A 5,709-nucleotide genomic window follows, 5' to 3' on the forward strand; every position below is an offset into this window, starting at 1 on the left:
GAATGCATCCATGCAGCTCTGCGCATGCGCCACCCATCCTACCTTTTCATCACACGTGAGGATCTCATTAAAATCTCCGAGGCAAAGCCACAACCTTCCATCTTGGTGTTGATGCCCTAGCAACCTGATCATGTGCCATGTTTCTTTCTTCTGGTCCGCTGCCGACTCTCCATACACTCCAGTCAGCCTCCACATCCCTCCTCCGTCCTCCAGAACATCCACGTCTATATGTCTTCTGCCGTACGATCTCAGCGAGACATCCACACCTCTCCTCCAAAACAAAGCAACTCCCCTGCTCTGTCCCACCGGGTTCCATGCAACCATGTTAGCTAGCCCCAACGATCACCTGAACCTATCAAGCTCCGCCTCAGAAAGCATGGTTTCTGCCAAGAACACAATATCGGGCTCCTCCGTCCTCCCCATATCGAGGAGACCTTGAACTGACGGGCTGTTCCCGAGTTCCCGGCAGTTCCAACTAACGATTTTCATTGTTCTCGGCGGGGCTGCTCTAGCAGCCCGGCCGATAGGTTAACAGCTTCGTCCTGTGACCCTTTCACTTCCTCCTCAACACCTACCTCCCCCGCACCTGGCTCTAACCGTCCCTTCTTTCCTTCCTTCTCGACATCCAAGCCTCCCTGACTCCTCTTATGCCCCAGCACTGATACCCTCTGAACATCCTGCACATGACCACCACCCATCCTCTCGTTCCTCCTGAATTTCTTGCCATTGGGGTTCTTGCCTCCCTTGTTACCTTCCTCCTCCTTATTACCTCCTTCCTCCCCTCCTTGCACAGACTTGCTGCCTATGGTATCATCTACCTCCCCAGCCCTTTCCACCTCCATTGCTTTCTGGTCCCGGCCCAACCGAGCAGCCTCTTCTCCCTTCTTTCCATCCCCTCCGTCCTGAGCAAGCCCTTCCTCCTTCTAAGTGGTGAGCTGGAGTTTCCTCGGCACTCCTTCACGGCTCGTTGTGAACACCATTTTCAACGGGCTAGTCATTTATTCTCCCTTCTCCTCTCCTCTAGCTCCACTTCCCCCACCCGATCAGGAGTCATTCTTGTGCCAAGATAGACTATCACTTCCCCCACCCGTCTGTATAGATGATCGGCTATACGAGTTTCTGTACCCACCATGATCCCGATTCCCTTTCCTCCAAAACCCCTCCTTCCCATACCCCTTCCTCACGCCCATATCCGCCTTCAGCCATCTCCCAAACGGAGCTGTTTCTCCTTTCTTCAAAGTGATTGCACAGTCCTTCGCCACATGCCCAAGTCTTCCACACGTGTAGCAGAAGTCAGGAAGAAACTCATACTCAAACATGCACCATCCCTTCTCCTCATCCTCCCCCACCTTATGCTTTCCTTTGCTGCTACCCTTTCCCTCCTCCCCATCCTCTTCCTCCAAGGTAAAGCCCCTCATGATCGGTTTGTCGATTTTCATTTTGATCTTGATCCGCAAGAACTTCCCAATTGCATAGCCGTCTGCACTCGTGTCCGCCTCCATAAACTCTCCAATGGTATTTCCAATTTCCTCTGCTGACTCCACATTCATCATTCCAAGTGGCAGGCTATACACCCGAACCCAAACCGGGATGGTGTTAAATTCATAGTCCTCCATTCGCCTAGGTGGCACAAAATCCTCCACTACCACTAGCTCCTTGTCAAACATCCAGGGACCATTCTCCAGCGCCTTCCTCTTCCCCGATTTTTGGCGGGACGCAAAGATGAACATGTTTTCCCCCACCTCCGTACAACCTATCCCTTTGCTCGGACACCAAACCTTACCTAAGGATAGGCCAATTGCATCGGGATGAGCGAGCTTCTCTGACATGACCTTGCCGACCGCCCTTGGTTCCGCATCCTTCCCCTTCTCCCTCGCCGAGAGTTTGACCTTGACCCCCTTCTTCTCCTCATCCATCAGCTTTAGACCCTTCATCAACCCAGCCACACCCTCCATCTCCGCCTCCCTTCTCACCCCCTCCCCCTCCTAGGGTTTTGGTGTATGCCTCCTCTGCGCCCTAGGGAACACAGCGACACTTCTGGGTGGCATGGCGATGGGGGACATATTTCTCTTGGGGTGCCTGCCGGCACATCGGTCGAGATTGGAGATCTGATCGCGGCGCAGGCCAGCCTCACGGAACCCTAACTCGCGATCGCCTCCGCAATCGCCGGACCAGGACGCGAACCGTCACCCTATGGGACGGACCTTTGGCGATTGGTATTTTATAGCTGTAACCATATATACTCCGTCTCAAAATAAGTGTCGCTGACTTATTACAATTTTACAAAGTTGTACTATAGTAGTAGTATTTTCCATGCATGTTGAGAGAAATATAGTTAGTGTGGATTGATGAGATGGCATGTGTGGTGAGTTAGGATGTGTGCATGTTGAGAGATAATATGAATAGTATTTCGGAGAAATAATTAGTGAGGTGATGAGGTGGCATGTGTGCATGTTGAGAGAATTGAGATAGTAAGGATCAACTATTTAGGTATATATAGGATATATATCAAGTTAGTGGTCTGGATTACTAGAAATGAATAGCTGACTAGCATACGAACGAGTTGGCCAGCCTATGAATGAAGGCTATTACTCCTTAGGAAGTGCTAGTCAGCCTGCAACCCCACCATTCGCGTGCGGTCGCACCGAAGGGGCCCCATGTCCGCCGCTTGAGGGAGCTTGCTTCTACTCCGTCGACAAGGCGCTCGCCACTGCGGCATTACAACTTGCCCTTGAGCACATCATCATCCAGGTCTTGCCATCTTCTTCTAGTCGTCGCAATCTCCATGATTCAGACCGACCAACCACAAGTTTGTTGTTTGTTGGACAAAGAAAGAAGAACCTAATGGGCCACATTTGAAACCAATGGGCTCCCACCCAAGACGAGCGCTAGCAATTGACAAGTTGTGCCCCCCCAACAGTTTTAAAGTCCAGTGTTTTCATCGGGAGTTGAGCTGGGGAGAGGGTAAGTAATTGAGGATTTGAGGAAGCCAGAGGGTTGCCAAACACACCCTAAGGCGCCACCGCCCCACTGAAATTGACCTAAAGGGAAACCTTATAAGATGGTGCCAAGGTAAGGAACTAAAAATAGTTATACCATTGATAGAATCGGTGTTGCAGCTGATTCTTGAAAAAATAGTAATGTAGGTTATTTCAGGGTTCTGAGGTTCTATTTTCGACATGGCACGTGTCATGGCCATGACCTGGAAAGGAAGGGAGAGATGTTGAGCAGTTGACCTTTTGGTCTAGATGTAAATTGATATTATTAATAAATTCCATTGTGGCAAACCACATGACGATTGCCATGGTGGAAACATTGCCTTGGGAAACTGCACCCAGGGTGTATAATAGCATAAAATTGAAAGTTAGTCATGTAGGCATGGTTTCGTAGTGGAATATTTGAAGGTGTTAAGCGGGCTTTTGAGCATCATTCAGTGTTGTAAATGAACATTAATTTCCATTCTCTAATTAGTCTCTCAACACAAAACTTCGCTCTGTTATCATCCCTGCCCTCCAATGTGCTATCAACCGTAAAGTTCTCCTCTGTATATAGAGAAGCAAAGTTGAGGCAGCCATGTGGAGAAAACACCAAATACTTTCATGTTTGTGCCTTTGAAGGCTTCCGCAAAAATAAATTAGCGACATCGAGCATAATGACATAGCCTCTTCTTTCGTAACCAAAAAGCCTTGGTGTTCAAATCCTTCTATAAGGATCTTATTGGCATAGCTAGAACACCCATCTGGAACTTTGCCTTAACTGACATGTATTAGGATCAAATCCCTCAACTAACTCTAGATGTACCTTTGTCCGAACAAGAAATTTGGAATGCATTCTTTCAAATCAACCCCCACGTAAGTCCATGCCCATGGGTTCGGCACTAGTTTTTATCGTAAATCCAGGCACTCTTTAAAACAAATCATCCTAGCACTGCTCGCTTTAACCGGGCGACATGATTCTCCTCCCTAAAACTGACATCACTAAAACTATGGATGCATTCAGACCCATCTCTCTACAAAAACACCCCCTAAGGCCATCACGAAACTAATCACCGGCAGTCAAAACCACGTACATCCCTTCTCCTCCATGGAAATCAAACCAGCTTCATCTACCGCATAAAATATTGATGAAAACATCATCTACCGCCGACCTTCTCAGTTGTTGCTGCTCGCGAAATGCTACATCTATGGTCCTAAAACTAGACTTTAAAAGAAATTTCCACTCCATCTCCTAGGACTCCTTACTTAACATTCTCTCGCATAGGGGTTTCTCAAGCACTTGGTGTTCCTGTATCCTAACACTACTCTCCTCCACCAAAACTGTTTTCCTACTTAATGGGCTCCCTGGACCATGGATCAATTGCAAAAATGGTTTGCGCCAGGGCGACTCTCCACTTCATATTTATCATTGTCACAGACCTTCTCCAATGCATAATCCTCAACGCTCACGATGTTAACCTACACTATCAGTCCCTCTGCCCGGATCTTCCACCCTCGGTTCTACGCGGACGACACTCTCACCATCTCGTGCATGCCTCTACAAACGTTGTTGCTCAACTCGAAACCATTCTCTACAATTTCTCTCTAGCCACTAGTCTTGCTATCAACTCCCACAAAACAACTTTACCCCCCTTCACTCGGACCTAGATATTGTGCTTGCAACCGCAAACATTTTTGGCTGCAAGGTCTCCTCCTTCCCCCAAACCTATCTAGGTCTACCCCCTCCCACCAAAAACTCCCTCCTTCCTTCCAAACCATAGTTCGGAACTTCTACAAATATCTTATTGGTTGGGTCCCTAACTTGCTCTCTCATGGAGCTAGATTAACCCTACTTTCATGCCTTCTGGATTCTCTAGCGGTTTATTTTTATGTTTGCCTTTATGATCCCAAAAATTGTTAAAAGGTTGATGTAATTCATATGTCCTTTTATGGAAGGCGGAAGAAACTTGTACCGAGGCCCACTGTCTTATTGCTTTTTTTGTAAACTTAGAAAATGTGGTGGTCCAGGCATAAAAGACTTGCTTTTACGAAATAACTGTCTTCTGATGAAATATGCTTTCAAGCTTCTACAGATTCCCAACCTACCTTGGGTACAATGGTACCACCGACCCTATTCCATAGCCATTGTAAAACATAAAGACCTTTCTATTATCATTTGGAAAACAGTTAACCACCACTTGCACACCTTACAAAAGAAATATTTTGTTTTCACCAACAATGGCCTCTCCTCCTTCTTTTGGAATGATGTCTGACTACTTTCTGACCCCCCATCTAGAGCCTTCCCCCACCTTCACTCCCACTCCACCAACCCCACCATCATGGTCCTGCAAGTCATGCAGGAAGGCTTGATATCTAACCTCTAGAACCGCCTAACGGGTGTTGCTTCCATCGAGATAGCTATGGTGGCTTTGTTGCAAGATTTTGCGCTTAATGACAATGTTGACGATTGGTTCCTCAGTCTGCGTATGTCATTCTCTGCTCGGCATGCCTACCATCTGATCTTCGATGAGGACTACTTGGACACCAGCGCCATCCCATTTGGTCGTCCAAGGCACCCATCAAGGTGCAAACATTTGGGTGGTACGAATACTAGGGCAAATTTAATTCACATGACCATCCTCCCCGACACCATCTGCCCCAGATGTGAACCTACTCTCAAAGACGCCATGCGCATCTTCCTCATGTGCCCGTCAGCCTCCCAAGTTTGGGTTGC

The sequence above is a fragment of the Triticum dicoccoides genome, chromosome 7B (assembly GCF_002162155.2).
Source record: "Triticum dicoccoides isolate Atlit2015 ecotype Zavitan chromosome 7B, WEW_v2.0, whole genome shotgun sequence".
NCBI lineage: Eukaryota > Viridiplantae > Streptophyta > Magnoliopsida > Poales > Poaceae > Triticum > Triticum dicoccoides.